Source organism: Balaenoptera physalus (assembly GCF_965194825.1).
Source record: "Balaenoptera physalus genome assembly, chromosome: 2".
Classification (NCBI taxonomy): Eukaryota; Metazoa; Chordata; class Mammalia; order Artiodactyla; family Balaenopteridae; genus Balaenoptera; species Balaenoptera physalus.
This window is the reverse complement of record NC_138883.1, coordinates 41,525,348-41,543,507: the sequence shown is the minus strand read 5'-3', so window position 1 is coordinate 41,543,507 and position 18,160 is coordinate 41,525,348. Positions and strand designations below refer to the sequence as shown.

Genomic DNA, 18,160 nt, shown 5'->3' with positions numbered 1-18,160 from the left:
CAGGAGAAGCCTGAGAGAGGGACCCTGTCCTCTGAGAGCTGCCCAGTCTAGTGGAGAAAATTACAGTGAGGTTCAAGCTGACTTGATGTTTCTTTCCCATTTATTTTATTGTATGACATTTTACTTCCCCTGGTTGGTTCCTCTCTCCTTCCCTTTCTCAGACAAACCTAAACTGTCTACTAATGCATTCATTTACTAACTTAAATAAAAGTGAATTCATTTTGAGAATTTTGCTGCACCCGTTTAGATTATTGAAGTCACTCTAAGGTGCCATAAAAACTTATCTGGAAACCCATTTATTTATCACCAGGCTTCAAGTCTCCACACAATTTAAATAATTTTCCAGAAACAGTGATGCTTTTTGTTGGACCAGAAGTTAAGAGTATTGATTGAGGGATGGAGAATGAGAGAATTTTTATTTCAACTGTTAGGATATATCTTGAGAAAGTAGGCAAACTGATTTTGAAGAAGAGCAGGAAAAGTATGGCTTTGAGTTTTTTGTACTATCTGTATCCTTGATCCTTGGATATTTGCCCTAGATTTCATAGCCTTAGAGTAGTGGTGCATTTTAATTAGAAATATCAAATATCTGCTTATTCAAATACTCTACTAAAGTTGTGTCTGGGAAACACAAAAGCAATAAAATATAGGCCCTTGCCTTCTGGATATTTAGAGATATTTAGTAAGAAAAAAAACACCTAACAAAATGATTAAATGGTAAAAAAGCAAACCTGCCAAAAAAGGAGAAATGGAGTCCATCCTCCACTTAGCCCATTTTTTCTCCAGAAACTATTCCACATTTAGAGAACTTCTCAATTTAATACATTTCTTGAACACATAACAACTCAAATTTAATAACTAGGCATTTAAATATGTGCATGTATGAATATAAGATTGGGAAGCTGGAATAAGAAAAGGCATCTCAAGCGATCTGGCTATAAGCCAAGACAGAGGGGACCTTTTTACTGTAGCAGAAGCCTCTCTGAATGTTACACACCGTACTGTTATAGTTCTAAGGTCACACAACCCATTTGGATCTCTATCTTCTGGAATGTTAAATGTCAGTAGATTTGCCAGTAAATTAACAAATTTGTTGGTAAATTCTATTGAAGTAGATATAACCCTAAAGATGTCTTGTTACACTTCCAAACAGTGATGAGTATATTCAAGACAATCTCCTCAAAAATCTATTGAGTTTTCAAAGACCCTCTTGAAATAAAGACTACTGGTTTCCCCTCATTATCCATTTCCTTTTCCTCTACAGTAGTAAAATCTCCAATTTTAAGATGGATATAGGGCTACCTTAAATTAACATTAAAATTTTCATCCATCCCATTGCAGCTATCTGTGGACTTGTGACTAAGTTCTGGCTGATGGTATATGACTATCATATGAAATTTCCGCCTTCTCTTTCTTCCTCTCTGCTGCAAGCATCTTAGACCATGAGGTGATCTTATTAATAGAGGCCGTACAAAGCAACAAGATAAAAAAGCTGGGTCCTTGACACCTTACTAATCCCAGACCACTATTTCCCAACTTTGTATGAGAGAGAAATAAACTTCTATATTTATAAAGCCATGATTATTTTGTGTCTTCTTTCACTGCAGCCAAACCTAAGTTTAATATTTATCTAAATTCTAAATTAAAAAATTAAAAACAATCATTTAGAATTGCGCATTTGAATATGGTAGCCACTATTCACAGGTGTGTCTATGAGCACTTGAAATGTGGCTAGTCTGAATTTAGATATACTGCAAGGATAAAATATACACTGGATTTTGAAAACTTCATATGAAAGAAAGAATGTAAAATCACTCATTAATGATGTTTTATATTGATTAGATGTTGAAATGAAAATATTTTGATATGTTGGGTTAAAAAATATGATTAAAATTAATTTCATCTGCACAGTAAAGGGAACCATCAACAAAATGAAAAGGCAACATAGTAAATGGGAGAAAATATTTGTAAATCATATGTATGATAAGGGGTTAATATTCAAAATACATAAAGGACTCATACAGCTGAATAGCAAAGAAACCAAATAATTCAATTAAAATATGGGCAGAGGATCTGAATAGACATTTTTCCAAAGAAGACATAGAGATGGCCAACAGACATATGAAAAGATGCATAACATCACTAACCATCAGGGAAATGCAAATCAAAACCACAATGAGATACCACCTCACACCTATCAGAATGGCTATCATCAAAAAGACAAGAAATATGTGTTGTCAAGGATATGGCAAAAAGGGAAGTCTTGAGCACTGTTGATGGGAATGTAAATTGATGCAGCCATTGTGGAAAACAGTATAGAGGTTCCTCAAAAAATTAAAAATAGAACTACCATTTGATCCAGCAATTCCACTTCTGGGTATATGTCTGAAGAGAACAAAAACACTAGCTTGAAAAGATATATGGACCCCCACATTCATTGCAGCATTATTTACAAGAGCCAAGATATGGAAACAACCGACGTGTCCACTGATAGATGAATGGATAAAGAAAAATGTGAGATATATATATACATATGTAAAACTCAGCCAAGAAAAAGAATAAAATCTTACCATTTGTGACAACATGGATTGACCTTGAGGCATTATGCTGAGCGAAATAAGTCAGACAGAGAGAGACAAATACTGTATGATCTCACTTACATATGGAATCAAAAACAAACAACAACAAAAGAAAACCAAGCTCACAGATACAGGGAACAGATTGGTGGTTGCCAGAGGTGGAGGTTGGGGGGAGGAGTGATGAAAGGGTAAATGGAATCAAAAGATACAGACTTCCAGTTATAAAGTAAATAAGTCATGAGGAAGTAATGTGCAGCACGGCAACTATAGTTAATAATGCTGTATTGCATATTTGAAAGTTACTAAAAGAGTAAATCTTAAAAGTTCTCATCAAAAGAAAAAATTCTGTAACGAAGTATGGTGATGGATATCAACTAGACTTACTGAGGTGATCATTTCACAATATATACAAATATCAAATCATTACATTGTACACCTGAGACTAATATAATGTTGTATGTCAATTATACCTCAATTAAAAAAAAAGACTTTTCTGATGATAATAAATGTGATTTTTTAAATACTGTAAAAACATTAATTTTACCTGTTTGTTTTACTTTTTTACTATGGCTAATAGAACATTTAAAATTACATATATGCATATGAGATTAAGAGATACAAAGTACTATGTATGAAATAGATAAGCAAAAAGGATATATTGCACAGCACAGGGAAATATAGCCATTATTTTGTAATAACTTTAAATGGAGTATAATCTATAAAAATATTGAATCACTATGTTGTGCAAAAACTAATATAATATTGTAAATCAACTAAACTTCAATAATAAATAAGTAAATCATTAAATCAATCAATCAATAAATATTTTTAAACTAAAATTACATATATGGCCCACATTTTATTTCTACTGAACAGGGTTGATCTAGAATACAAACTTTTTAATATGGGGGTCAGTAGCTGTCTTCACTGAAGATGAAAACAGACAAAAAAAGGCAGAGTCTATAGCATTTCAGATTTAGGTCAGGCTTAGGGGTAAACATTCTGTCAACGGGGATTTTTTAAATTAAACTGAAAGATTGCTAACATATCTTTTAAATAAAGAGTATCTGGGACGATTTTTAATGTGACTCTGTTTTAAGACAAAAGGTGAATTAAATGGCCAAGGTCTCATAAGCACAAAAATTTTTTAACTCTGATAACTCTGATACAAAATCCACTATCTTAGGTAAAATTCTTCAGTATATGTATAAATACATATATATAAATGAAAATACATATGAGACATTAACATATATGTATTTACTTTTACCGTATGTTACTAATGTTTTCAAGGGCATGAATGGCTTATTTTTGAGGTCCTGTATCTGATTTAAGAGGGTCATTTAAAGTTAATTATAATCTAATGTTCAGCTTGGTATTCATCTTGTATTTGCACAATTAAAATTCTGCTTCTATTCAGGTGTTGTGTTTGCAGGTTGGCTCATATAATGATCATTCTGGCATAGCTAGCAAAATGGTGCTGGCCACAACTAGTAATTGTCTCAGAGTTCTCTGTATTTAATAACAGTGTTACATCTTTTTCCAAGATCTCTTGTCAAGTGAACACATGTGTACTTTAGCCATGGGTTGTAAAGCAAATCAAGTGTTTCTATGTAGGCTGGCTCTAATTTCTACAGATACTGTCATCTTTGTGTACACGTGGCTAAGAGGTAGGCCTGTAGTAACAGTATAGCAAACTTTCATTTTCCCAAAATGAAAAAAGAGTTCCATATTCTGACTAATGGAATACTCTTTTTTTTTCCAGTGTCAATATTCATTTTAAATTACAAACATTTGGATTATACAAAAGTACACTTAACCCAAACTATAGAATTAGGCTTTAAAAAGCAAATAAATAATACCTTTTTCTTTCCTTCCCAAGCTTGGAACCAACTGGGAAATAGACATGAGACAGATAACTGGAGATTAAAATATCAGCTTTAATGCTGGAAAAGTCATTGGGAGAATCATTGTGTATCTGTAGAGAAAGGCTCACTAACATCCCCTATTCCCACTAGATCTTGCTAGAGCTCACTCGATGGAAAATTTGGGTCTATTCAGGTGATTCACTTAGGCAAAACTGCTGCCTCCAACTAATCTGGGGGCACCAACAGATGAAATCAGGAGCAAATCTCCTGCAGTAGATTGGGGGTGGGGAAGAGGGGTGGGGGTCTCACATTTGCTCTCTTAACTTCTCAAATATTTTACTGTAAAATACTACAGATGGAAAAGAAATGAGGATAAATCTATACAAAGTCAAAGCAGCCCTGGTTTGGTGTATGTGGGGGTAATGCTTACCTACACATTGTGATATAAAGGTTGTGGGGACAGCCACTCTCTCTACAGTGCACATCTGCTGGTTTTGCTTTCCCAGCATTCGACATTCTGGTAAGAACACCTCAATTTTCCTTCAAGGTATCAACTCTCTTCTTACAGTACACCTGAGATTCTGGTGGACCTGACCCCACCCCTCAGCCCAGGCCAATCAGAGCATTCCAGTTGAGCATATGACCCAAGTTAGGCCAATCAGGCTTGAATACCAGAACTTGTGTTGAAACTGGTAGGAAAAAGGCCCCCTCTTTCCATTAGGGTCCTTAAGCTGGCAGATGGCACTATGTGGAGATGCTCCTCTCTGAAAATAAAGCTGATTAAAATAGATCAGAGTCATGAAGAAACTGAGTCCAGATATTTTCATTTGAATGAATCCTGGATGTGTAGCTTTGCCTAAACCTATTCCTACCCCTGGACACTTGACCTGTTGCTTGTGAAGGTCAATTTTTTTCAGTTTTCTTAAACATTTGAATTGGATTTTCTTCACTTAACATCAAAAAGATTCCAGGTTAATAAACTCCCTTGCCAAAAGAATTTTTTTTCCAGAAACCTAAAATTGTGCCACAAGAGGAATCTTTCCCTGGGAGAAGTATTGTACTATCAATTCTTAGTGTTAACTATCATCTTAGTGTTAATTTTTTTACCAGTTTTTTGGAGAAAGGAAAGTGGGATAATGGACATTTTTATCAAGGATGCTTGTATTTTTTCTAAGGAAAATAAAGAGATAAAGAAGCTAATTTCTTCATCATTGAATCAGCTTCTAGTTAGAGCTTGATAATTAGCTAAGGTATCTCAACATGACTGATTACTAACAGCATCTGGAAAACTTTTTAAAACATAATTTGTGAACCTTACTCTAAACCTACTGAATGGTATTCTCTGGGATATGTCCTTAGAATCTTAAAAACATTCTACAAGTGATTCTAATAATCGGATAGGTTTGCAAACAATAGGTTTGCAGTCTATTTTGGTTTAGACTAAGGTGGTGGTTCTTTAGTCTGGTAGTATTCATTCATTCATTTATTCATTCAGGCATTATTTTTAGGTTTCTACTTTGTTATTATCTACAGAAATGCAAGGATGAATGAGATGTAGCCCTGACTCATAAAGATCACAGTCTGGTTGAAGAGACTCACCGTAGATAAATGTGCTATATCTGTAATGGAAGCATGAACCAAGACCTGGGTGCAAGTTGGGAAGAGAGAACAGCTTACTCTGCTGGGGTATTGAGTGAAGGTGTTGAAAGGGATTTGTAGGATAAGGTAGGCAGGAAGGGGAAAAAAGCATTTGAGGCCTAGGAACTAGTAGGTACAAAAGGGTAATGTGGTGCAAGGCCTTGCAATACTCTGGAAATAAGTTTGGTGTGGATGGAGGAATTGCTGCCAAGTGGGGTGTGGGGTTGAGGAAGCAAGAGGTAATTTGAGCTTGTATTTTATGAAGTGCTAAAAATTGGGGATTTTCTTGTGTGGCCCCACTGGTATTCATAATCCATAGATCCTACCACTCTTATCCCCTTACCTTCCTCATGAAGTCACTTCCTTCCACACCCAGCTTAAATTCCAAGGTCAATCACTATTAACCTTCCTGTGAATACACTCTCAAGCTATCCACGCTCTTTCACTTTGCTGCATATATCTGGCCAAATTCAACTCTTCTTATCTTCCATGCTAGCAGCCACACAGCTCACTGTAGATGGAGGAAAATCACAACCATACTGACAAGTATCACTTACACTCCTGATCACTAAATTCATAAGAAAGTAATGCTGTTAGGCAATCATACGCTGTTGCCCTAGTCCACTCACTCACCTGGATCATTACATTGTACTTTTTCATCTCTCATCAAACCTCAACATCTTTCCAAATTCTTACTCTCAGATGACCTTCTTTCTACTTCACTGAGAAAACTGAATCCATGAAAAGAAGGCTTCTACACACCTCTACCACCACGTATACCTACCCACCTGCTTCTGTACAAATCCACTGTACCTGATCTCCTGTCCAAGCTCTTAGCTAGGGCTAACCCTGTGACCTGAGTGCACCCACCTTCTCTCAACTCCTCAAGGATGTTGCTGTAACAATTCTCCCTCTATCTCCTGGATACTTTTTGGTCCCCACTGGATCATTCTCATTAGCCTAAAAGCATGCTGTTATTCTCCCAACTTGAAAAATATCTTCATTGACCCTACTTCTCCTCTAGCTTATGCCCCCATTTCTCTTCTTCCTTTTATAGCAAAACTCCTTGAAAGAGTTTTCTGTAATACTCATGTTCTCCAATTTCTCTCCTTCCATTCTTCTTGAACCCACTCCTTAGAAACTGTCCTTTTTGGTAGCATCAATGACCTCAATTCTCAGGCTTCATCTTCCTTGACCTATCATTACTCAATTTTCTTCATTTGGCTCTAGAACACCATACTTTCCTGGTTTTCCTCCCATTTTTTTGGCTAAGATTCTTAGTCTTTGGTGGTTCTTTCTCATCTCTCTTAACTTAAGTATTCAAGTGTCCCACAGCTTAATCTTTCAACCTCTTCTCTTTTCTACCCACACCTACTCTTTTGGAAGTTTAATCCAGTCTAATGACTTTAAATACCATCTTCAGGCTGATGAAATTTGTATTTCCAGCCTGGATCTCTCTCCTGGACTCCAGACTCATAAGTCCAACTTCTTACTCAGCTTCTCTACTTGCATTTCTAATAGGAATCTTCAACCTAAAATATCCAAGTCTATGCTTTAATATCCTCCCACCCCTAAAACCTGTTTCATTTGCAGCTTTCCCTTTTCAGAAAATGCCATGTCTTTTCTACAACTGCTCAGGTCAAAGCCTTAGAATCATACTCTTGTTTTTTCATACCCCACATCCAATCCTGTATAGTCTTCCCCAGACATCATCATGACTTATGCCTCGCCTCCTTCCAGTCATTACTCAGATATCATCTACTGACAGTGGCCTTCCCTGGACATCCAATTTGAAATTGCATAAACACACACACACACTTCTTATCTCCTTTCTCTTCTTTACTTTTCTTCTTAGCACTTATCTCTAGCAACCTGCTGTACATTTTACTTATTTGTCTTTTCTCCATTAGAATGCAAGCTACATAAAGATAGATATTTTAAGCTATTTTGTTCACTAACTGTATCTCTAGTGTCTAGAAGAGTGCTTGGCTCACAGTGGAAGTTCAATAAATATTTGCTGAATTAATGAATGCACAAATGAACACACATGTAAAGGATGATGCATGGGAGGTCTGTTAAAGCATGACTTTACCAGATCTGTTTTTTAAGACCATAACCGTGGAGGTAATGAGGAAGATTGGCTAGTGGACAAAGATTAGTGGCTGGAAAATAATTTAGAGGCTATTGGTAAAAAAAAATTTCCCACCCTGAACTAAGGCAGTAGTATTAGAAATAGAGAGAAGGAGAGGAGCTGGACCAACTGGGGCAGGAATTAGGAAAGACAACAGGATGGTCAAAGTGTATATAGGGATGTTAGTATGATTTAACCTGCCTCATACCAGAGGTGGGGCAGAAAAGTCTGGCTACACTCTTCTTGTCTTTGCCTGGCTCAAACTCGGCTCTGCCCTCAACTCTAATCTTATTTCTGGCTCTTTGATCAAGCTTGGCTTTGGATCCCTTCCTGTATGTATAACTTTGGGCAAGATACTTTCCCCTTCCTAACAGTACCTACAATTATTTCCTAGAGCTGCTATAACAAATTACCACAAATTGGGTGGTTTAAAGCAGAAACTTATTCTCTCACAGCTCTGAAGGCTAGAAGTCTGAAATCAAGGTGTGGGCAAGGTCATGCTCTCTCTGAAGGTTCTCAGGAAGAGTCCTTCTTTGCTTCTTCCTGGGTTCTGGTGTTTGCCAGCTATCCTTGGCATTCCTTGGCTTGCAGGTGCATGACCGCAATCTCTGCTTCTGTCTTCACATGATTTTCTCTCTGTGTCTGTGTCTTCACATGGCATCCTTATAAGGACACAGTCATTGGATTTAGGGGCTACTCTAATCCAGTATGACCGCATCTTAATTAATTACGTCTGTGAAGAACCTAAATCTAAATAAGGTCATATTGTAAGGTTCCACATGGACTTGAATTTTGGAGAGACACTACTATCTTCCAGAGAAAGGAGCTGGACATTTAGGGTAAACTATCATTATCAATTTGGGTTTTATAAATCACAATCTTCATATAGTATTTAGTTTGCATAAAGTGGAGGAAACTTGGATTTCCTGTAAATTTGCAGACGAAAAAAATTATTTGCTAACTCTTGCTTTCCCAACAAAAGTGAAGGAGGGATAGGATTCTATGGCTGTGTTCTAGAGGCCTAATACACCAAAGTGATCAAAATAAGAGATTGTTCATATAAAGCCCTTGGCATATTACTTGGTATTCATACATTCCACAAATCTTTCTTGAGCACTTGCTATGTGACAGCCACTAAGGTAGATGCTGGAAACACAACGGGAAATGAGAGAGACGTGATTCCTGCCCTCACAGAGCTCAAAGCGTAGTGGTGGAGGCAGACATTAAACATTCAGCAAAGATATAGGTGTAAGGGTAAATACAAATCCAAAAAGAAAAAAATTTTAATTTTCCCTGGTATAGAAATGGTAAAGAGACTCTTCTCTCCTCCTTTTCTTTCAGAGCATTTCTTTAGAATACTTGTAATTGCGAATTCTTTCTTTGTCCCTTTTAAAAACCTAAGCCTCTTGCCAACTTTATAACCCAGGAATGTCTTTCTCAAGGACCTGGGAGCCATCTTTTTGAAATGGAATCATCAAGGAAGATAGTGTCAGAGAAAACCAGAGCCAGACAGAAATTAAAGTGGTGAAGGTAAATTTTATGCAGGAACTATTGTAATAGGGGAAGAGCAACATGAGTATAGAGCTCCATTCTGAATACAACAAGGACAAGTGGGGACTTACAGCCAAGGAGCAAGGTAAAGAGGGGTCAGTGGATAAAAAAAAAATTGCTAAGAGGAAACATCAAGGATAAGGGGGTTTCTGGCTAAAAGAACTTGATAGAATTATTAAGGAAGGCAGGATGGTAAGGTACTGGGGGGAGGGGAAGTGTGGAGGGAGGAATTTGATCAGATATCATGGTTGGGAGATTTTTCCCCTATTACAAATGAGAACTGGGGTTAGTGAATGTGCTGGCTGCCCCCTGACCTTCTATTTAATACAGCCTGTGTTTTTACTCCTCTCCCACCTTTGCAGTATATCATTATTCTTTTAACATCTTTATTGGAGTATAATTGCTTTACAATGCTGTGTTCATTTCTGCTGCATAACAAAGTGAATCAGCTATACATATACATATATCCCCATATCCCCTCCCTCTTGCATCTCCCTCCCACCCTCCCTATCCCACCCCTCTAGATGGTCATAAAGCACAGAGCTGATCTCCCTGTGCTATGTAGCTGCTTCCCACTAGCTATCTATTTTACAGTTGGTAGTGTATATATGTCCATGCTACTCTCTCACTTTGTCCCAGCTTACCCTTCCCCCTCCCCGTGTCCTCAAGTCCATTCTCTATGTCATGTCCTCTTGTTTAAGGCCTAGTTATCATTTGAGAACATGTATGGGATGGGTTGTATCTGCTTGGCTATATAAAATGGTTAGGTTTCTTTCTGTCTTCCATCTCTTCAGGGGATTGCCTGTGATATGAATCATATTCTGGTTTAATGTTTATTCAGTAATAAAACTGTTTTCTTTTCCTTCTACCTTTGTGGAGAGGTTTTCTGGGTGGCCAGGAGATTTTGGTTTTAATTATATTTCCCCAAAAAGGGGAATGAGAATTCTCAAGCACTACTGGTGGGAGGGAAATCTGGGACAGCCATTCTGGAAAGTTATCAGATGATATCTAGTGAAGTATATGTTTGCCTTTTGCCCAATAATTCTATTCCTGGCATATACCCCAGAGAAAATGTCCTTAAGAAAACAATTTCAAGGCTGTTCAATACCCTATTGTTTATTGTAGTCAAAATAGGTGCCCATCACTAGGGCAATAAATGAAAGATAAAACATGGTAGATATATATTATGGAATAATGTGCATAATACAGAAACAATGAACTGCATGTACAGAAACAAGGATAGATCCTAAAATAGCACTGAATGAAAGAGAATCAAAATACAATTTATAGCACAGTAACTTTTTATAAATAAAAAATACAGACACACAAAACAGTACTGCCTGTTTTTCAAAGATAGATGCACAACTCAAGGTTTATAAGAAACATCAAATGTATGCCTATTATTGGGATGGGGGTGGAACTGGATATAAAATAAAACAAGGGCCTTATATAGACAAATGATGATAATGTGCTGTGATATGAGGAATACAATCAACTTTCTGAGCCTCAGGTATTATAAATAAATAAAAGACACAAAAGAAAGGAGGTAGAGGAAAGAATTCTCCCACACAAAGAACTGGTCAGCTCTCTAGCGAATTAAGACTACCATCCCTTCTTAAATTCACTATCCTTCAGTTTGCTACCATAAAGCTAAATACAAATAGAATTAGGAAGGTAAAATAAGGAGGTTACGTTGTCTGAAGTGGAGTATCTTTTTACAGTTCCATTCTGGCTGCCTTTTAAGAAAAGCTTGTGCATTAATTATATGTCAACAAATCATGGATAAAGATTATTTAACTTTTTTAGATAGACATTAGAAATAGCATTCTGTTGGTCTAATTCAAGTTTTATTTCAGGATAATTCCTACCTTTTAATTGAATAATATACATTCATTGCCAGACATGAGTAATAAGAGGGCCCCTGCTGATGATTTTATATGCACCACAAAATTATCTCTTCCGCTGCCAAAGTAAACCCTAAGTTGTGCTGCCTTCATGTTTTCATGATATATCAAATTTAAACATGTGACAGCAAATTTTCACAGATAATCTAATAAAATCATTAACTGGAAAGTACTCATTTGCATAAGGATCAAATGTCAACAAGAATATAAAAATTAAATTAGTATTTGAAATCTCCAGACTTTTGGTTCTCTGGAATTAAACTTGAAGACATTACAAAGCCAAATTGTAATTAGATGTCTCCACTGTTCTCTACCAATAAGAATAGGGCTTTGGGGGAAAGCAATTTAACCATCTATTCAAAAGATTTTAATAAAGAAAGATTTTCTTATTTAGGTCTATAGTCACCTCTATTTTGTTCAAGTAATTCCTCTTTAATTCAGGTGGTGACACGGTAAGTGTGCCATAATCAGTGGTAAGGTAGCTTCCCAATTGTTTTCAGGTTCAAGATACCTTTATCCATAAATAAAGTAGATTTAAATTTATATGTTTTGGCCTTTGTCTAGGAGTATGAACAGACTGATGAATGAAATGAAGTCTTATTTCACTTAGAATGTTTTACTTTGCTTGACTTTTAGTGGCTTCTACTTCTATTGTTTCTGGTACAGACACATAAAACCATATCATAAAGAAGCTTTAAAATGAGAAAAGGAGATTAACAAGAATGGTCACTGATTCTGTATGCTTTCTCTGGTTTTAACTGTAATCACCTTTTGCTCCAAATACCATCTAGAATATGCTAACAGGCAAGTCTTCCTTTAAGAATTACTAGGACAAGGGCTTTAGTTTGGCAACTCACCAATGGTTATCAGTCTACAGCTATACAGGAACTCTGACTCAGTTGCTGACCAAATCCTTGAGCTTTACCTAGAAATAACATTCTTAAAATTACTCATTTATATAATATAAAGAAAACTATGTTAGCCTTCTCCTAGTCCTTTACTGGTTAGGAAAGTCACAATAAAAATTTCTAACAATATCAAAGTAGATAATCTCTATACTTTTATGCAAGAGTTGCATCTCCCAAAATGAGAAGCTTGATGTAGATAATTCACCTGATTGATTTCTGATCCAATTTCTTAATTTAATTTAAAAGTTTAAATTTCTAAACTATTGTTATCTCGTTTTTACACTCTAAGATGAAAATTTACCCAGACAGGTCATCTTGTTCAACTAGATTTTCAGAGAAGATAATACTAAAAGTACAAATATGAATCAGATTTTTCTGGTCCTTTTTTTAAACCCTTAAACCATAAATATTTTAATTAATTTTTAACTAATTAATGACAAACTGAAATTTCTGTGAAATAAAAAAAGTACACATAAAATTATTTTTTCTTTTTCTATGTTTATGTATGTTTATAAACAGTCAATATTACAGATACAATATTTGAAATGAAAATATATTTAAAAATCTGCACTCATATTTTTCATGAGAAAGCAGTTTTAAACTATAGTCTATTGAATGAGGCAGCCATCTGGTGACGGAAAAGAGCACTACAGACACTATTTTGCATGAACTGAACGTCATAAATATTCTACACAAATCAACTTAACCTCAAAATATATAGTAGTGCTCTCCAACAGAAATATAATAGAAATCATATGTAATTTAAAATTTCCTAATCGCCGCTTTTAAAAAGTAAAAAGAAACAGTAATTTTAATAAGGCATTTTTATTTAAACCAATATATCAAAAAACATTATAATTTCAACATGTAATCAATACATACTTTTTTCACGCTAGGTCTTCAAAATACCATGTGTGTTTCACAGCACAACTCAATTCGGACTACCCACATTTCACGTGGCTGTGTCTAGTGGTTGCCATGTGGGACAGCGCAGATCTAAGAAATGAAACGAGACCTGCAGTTACTTTGATTTGCCTAAGTTCGTTCATTTCTCAGCCCCTCTGCCCACTCTTTTAAAAGTTCTTTCCTTTCCCTCTTTAAATTTTATTTTGTAAAATTTTTTGGCCTCCTGTACACTTTGTAATACTTAAACGGCCCTCAAAAGCCTGTCGACGAACGACAAGAAGACCCTTGGACGTCCTATGTCTTCTCTAAACGGCACTAGGGCGTTACGTTGGCCTGCGCTGTCCTTCCATTCGGCTCGCTCTGCGCTCAGCGGCTTCGGGCTGTAGTCAGCTACACTCCTGGAGGGCGGCGGTGGCGGGCCGCAGGACCAAGGGCGCGCGGGGGGCATCAGGGCCTGTTCCGGCCGTCTGGCCGCCTTGACATCACAGCGTCGTGTCTTTGGGGTTCAAGTCCAGCGAGGCTCCGGGCTTCCAATGAAGGTCAAAGATTTTCAGTAGGAAAGAGCCGGGACTGGAAGAGGCAACGACTAGGTCCCCGCCATAAGTCGTCGCTTCCTGTCCGGGCCTCTGATCCGGCGAAGGTGGGTGAAAAGCTACCTGTAGGGACCAAGTGACCCGCAGCTCGGGAAGCTCCCCACCCTTTCCCAGGAGCACCAGCAGGGTCTTCCGGGTCGACCCCGACCTCTACTGATTGGTTGGAGCTTGCCGCCACGTGATCCAGAAACGAGTCGGCCACCGCTTTCCCCGCCCCTTTCACCCCCTTCCCACCCAGAGGTCGCGGGAGGCGGAGGGCGGGTTTCCTAGGCAACCGCAGCGGGGTAGTGTGTACACACCAGGCCCCACGGTAGAGAGGGTGTCGTGCCTGCTGCTGCAAGACAGGGATTAAGAAGTGGGAGTGGACTCTGTTCTGTCTCGGATTGCCCCGGAATCCATCCTCTCTCTGGGATAAGGTGAGTGACTATCCCCCGGTGGCCTTTGGGAGTACCTCACCTGTAGGCAGGCCCCAGGAGTCTTTGCTCCCCTCTCCTCTCTCTCTGGCCACACTGGGAGGAAGACAAGAGAGAAGCAACGCTGAAGTCAAAAGACCCCTGTAACGGTGCAGTGGTGATGATAATGAGAGACAGTGACATGACTTTATCTGAGGCCGTCACGGTTGCCAGAGCAAAGCTGAAGAGGACGAGGAGGAGGAGAGGGAGGGTGGCCCACAGCCACCTGTGCAGCCTTTACTGAGGGAACGAAGTGCTCCTTGGACACACTTGATACTGCTCACCTAGAGCTGGAAGGGCGTTTTTTGGCCCATCAGTAATAATGGATGGATTCTGATCCATTTGTACCCAAGGGAGGAAACTACTTGACCATACAGGGCTTCTAGTTTGTAGAAAAGAAACTTGATTTTCTCACAATGACACCCTCCCCAGCTCTCATGGCAGACAGAAACATTGCCCTTTGTACTCTAATTATTGTTCTACTCTGATTGGTCATGTACAGAAAGTATTTAAGTTATACCATATAGGACCCTGTGGCATGACAATTAATTCAAACCATTCAACAAATTTTTATCAAACACCAAGCATGTGTCAGGCACTGTGGTAGGTTCTTTGTCCCTGCCTTCAGTGAACATGTAACCTGGCAAGGAGGAAAGACCTGGAAGCATCACAATACAGTGGAACAGGTGTTGTATATAGGGCATATGCTGGCTTTAATTGGAGTCACGAGGAAAAGAATGATTATAATACTATCAGAGAGAATTAAAGTCTTCAGAGAAGACCCTTGATTTAAATCTTTAAGGGTATATGGAGTATGCCGTAAAGTCAAGGGACAGTTAGGGAGGGGAAACAGCATGTGCCAAAGAAGAGAAATACCCCATGCCATTTAGAGAACTATAGTTGTGGCCAGAGCCTGTGTTGTTCCCGGGAGTTTGTGGTTGATGAGCTTGAGAGGTAGACAGGAGTTAGAGTTTGGAGACCATGAATACCTTCCAAGAGGAGTAGCATGAGTGGATTTCCCTTTCAGGAGGTTGCTGTCACGGTAGAGTAGAGGATCGATTGGCAGGAAGTGGGACTATAGGGAAAGCATCGGTTAAGTTGAAGTGATGAGAGCCTGAATCAAAGCAGAGGCAATTGGATAGAGGGGAGGAAAAAAAAAACACCAACGTGATAGACATTTAAGAGGTATATGCAGAAAGATTTAATAAGTGAGCAAAAGTGGGGGAAAGAATAAAAGAGTGGTTGAGCATAAGTTCCAGGCTTCTGACTTGGATGATTAGAAGAATGGTGTCACTTACCAGGAGAAAACATGCATTAGGAGAAGCAGGCTGGCTGGAAAATATAGAGTTCAGTTTTGAACATACTGAGTTTGAGACACATTCAGGTGGAGCTTTCCATGTGTGTAGTTGGGTGTTGCACAGAAAAGAGGAAGATAAAAATTAGTAATTCTTCACCAAGAAGGAAACTATTAATCAGAAAATTAGGTTTTACATAACAAATAGAAGCCAAGGAGAAAAAGTCACCCCAAAGAAGAAAAAGAGCCATCAGCATCATCAGATTCCATGACAGGGTCAAATTGAGAGCTGAAACATGTCTAGTGTCTTTGGCAATTAGATTATTGTTGACCTGGAAAAAGAAACTGCAGTGGCCTGAGGTGTCCTCACTGAGACTGCAGTAAACTGAGAACTGAATACAGGTACTAAAGTATTGCTAATGACTACATATCTTTTGTAATGTTTCCTAATGCTATAATATGGTACTAATGACATATCTAAAAGTTTTCCTGTAAAGGGATCTAAAATCAGCTGTTCATTGAATACAGGATAGGAGAGCTTTTTTTTAAAGATAGTAATGACCTAACATTCATATATGGAGAGAAAAGAGACCCTAGAGAAAGAAAGAGGGGAATAAATGAAAAGAAGGAAAATTTGACAGACCAAAGTTCTGAAAGAGACTGAAGAGGATGGGATGAGTACAGAGGAAAAGGGATTCATTTTGGACAAGAGAAAGAATACTTTTACTAAGACAGGAATCAGAAAGTGAAAGAAATACAGTTGACCCTTGAACTGATTAACTGGGGGTTAGTCCATGTATAACTTATAGTCGGCCCTCTTATCCTTCGTTCCTCCTTATCCTCGGATTCAATAAGGCATGGACCATGTAGTACTGCAGTATTTACTGTGGAAAAATATCTGCATATAAGTGGGTCTGTGCAGTTCAAACCTGCGTTGTTCAAGAGTCAACTGTATATTTTAAGAGGTAGGGGAATTTAAGGAGTGTATATCTGATGGTGTCACTGTTCTCTGTGAAAATGGGGACAAGATCATCTGCTGAGAGAGAGAGAAATTGAGAAGAGTGGTGAAAGTTTAGAATAGTCCAGACATTGTGAATCCCAGATCTGTATCTCTAGTCCTACTCCCTAGGAGAGGAAGTTGAAGAGGAAAATATAAAATGTCTGTTGTTGGATTCAACTCAAGTTAGAGACCATACATTTGCAGTGATTTCAACTCACATAACCAACCGGCTATGTGAAATCTTCCAGCAGCACTCCAAAGCAGAGAGCAGAGGTGACTAGATCAACCCAAGGTTTAAGATTGGAAGCGTGAAAGCTATAGAAGCTCCTGGTGGCTCCTGGCTCCCTGGAGAAACTAGAGAAGATCTGTAGTTTCTTAGATGGGCAGGCCCTGAAAAGAGCTTTCCCAAGGCGCAGGAGAGTGGGTACAAGCTGGGCATCAGGACACTCACCTCTTGATGGAATCAGAAACTGGAAGCCTTGGGACCACTTGTGACCGGAGAAAACATACAAGACTTGTAAATACCAGGAAGGTCCATAATTATGCATAATTAATTATGCACAATCACATAATTCAGATGTAGTTATGCAAGTTATAGAATCTGGGGGTTTTAAGTTAAATTTTGTTTTGCTAATTAACTATTGAATTACAACAAGGTTTTTCCTAAGTGAGGGCATTGGTGAAGGGAAGATAAGGTGAAGTGAAAGAAAAGGTTGGTACCCCAAATATGCATAGTAGTCTTCTTGAATAAATGGAGAGTTATATGTTGTTCTAGAGGAAGACTCAATACTGTAAAGATGGAAGTTCTCCCTAAATTAATCTTTACAGTCGAATCTCAGTCAAAATCTCAAGTGAATTTTTAAAAACTAAATGCAAAATAATCATAAATCTTATTTGGAAAAAATAAATATGAAAGAATAACTGGAAATTTCCAAAAAAGAAAATGAGGTCGAAATTTACAACATAAATCACAGTAATTAATACAGGATAATACTGTAGGAATAGGTAGAGGTAAGGGACAGCAGATTCGAAAGTCCAAAATTAGGCTCAAGTATACATGATAATTTAGTGAATAACGAAGGGAGCAGTTAATTTCTTCTGTAATAGATATCTTGGACGCGGGCTAGAAAACTTGGATGGCTGTTTGTTGACTTTGGGGGTGTTAAAGGTAGGTTTTATCCCTTGTGTGGTGGTGGGCAGCCAGACTTTTCCTTTGGTGCTCACAGACATTAAACCAGAATGTAGGGGCTTCTATTCTGATAAGAAGAGGTGCTACAAAGCCCTGCTTTACTTGGGGTGCCATCCAAGTAAACCTAAGGAGGGAAGACTGTGGCCT

General features: G+C 38.0%; 2 protein-coding genes across 2 annotated transcripts in view; one reads left to right on the top strand and one right to left on the bottom strand.

The window, feature by feature from the left end:
- Positions 1–12,592, bottom strand: part of RTN1 (reticulon 1) — a 284,575-nt gene extending 271,983 nt beyond the window's left edge. The window contains exon 1 of the mRNA XM_082450382.1: positions 12,529–12,592. The gene's annotated coding sequence lies outside the window, so the exon portion shown is untranslated. The remainder of the gene's footprint in view (positions 1–12,528) is intronic.
- Positions 10,293–18,160, top strand: part of LRRC9 (leucine rich repeat containing 9) — a 102,695-nt gene continuing 94,827 nt past the window's right edge. The window contains exon 1 of the mRNA XM_082450322.1: positions 10,293–14,494. The gene's annotated coding sequence lies outside the window, so the exon portion shown is untranslated. The remainder of the gene's footprint in view (positions 14,495–18,160) is intronic.